Source organism: Penaeus monodon, chromosome 15 (genome assembly GCF_015228065.2).
Source record: "Penaeus monodon isolate SGIC_2016 chromosome 15, NSTDA_Pmon_1, whole genome shotgun sequence".
In the NCBI taxonomy this organism is placed as follows: domain Eukaryota; kingdom Metazoa; phylum Arthropoda; class Malacostraca; order Decapoda; family Penaeidae; genus Penaeus; species Penaeus monodon.
Window position 1 is genome coordinate 47048157 of NC_051400.1, and position 366 is coordinate 47048522.

The 366-nt window shown below is 33.3% G+C and overlaps 1 pseudogene; it reads left to right on the forward strand.

Moving 5' to 3' along the window:
- The first annotated feature begins 42 nt into the window (after positions 1–42).
- LOC119582058 overlaps positions 43–366 on the forward strand; it is an 11657-nt pseudogene continuing 11333 nt past the window's right edge.

Genomic DNA, 366 nt, shown 5'->3' on the forward strand with positions numbered 1-366 from the left:
GTACAAACCAGAGCAAGGGATTTCCTGTCACATGACTTCCAAAATCTCGTGATGGGTGAACAAGTGTTTAAAAAAAAAAGTATATATATATGCATAGAGAGACAGTAGAGACAGTCAGCGTCGCCCGTGCATTGGTCACTGATCATTCTTCACTACTCATCCAGAGGAATCTTGTAAGGAAGGAAAGAAATTTTATCGTTTTAATTGTGATAGATTTAATTGTTTATCTGCAAAAAATAATGGTGAATTATTCTGATTGTGACTGAAAATTTATATTCTTGAGACAATAACATAAGTATGTTAAGAAAGTTATCGTGCTCACTATCTATGTTTTAGTAACAGTGGTAGTATTAGTATAGATGTTTG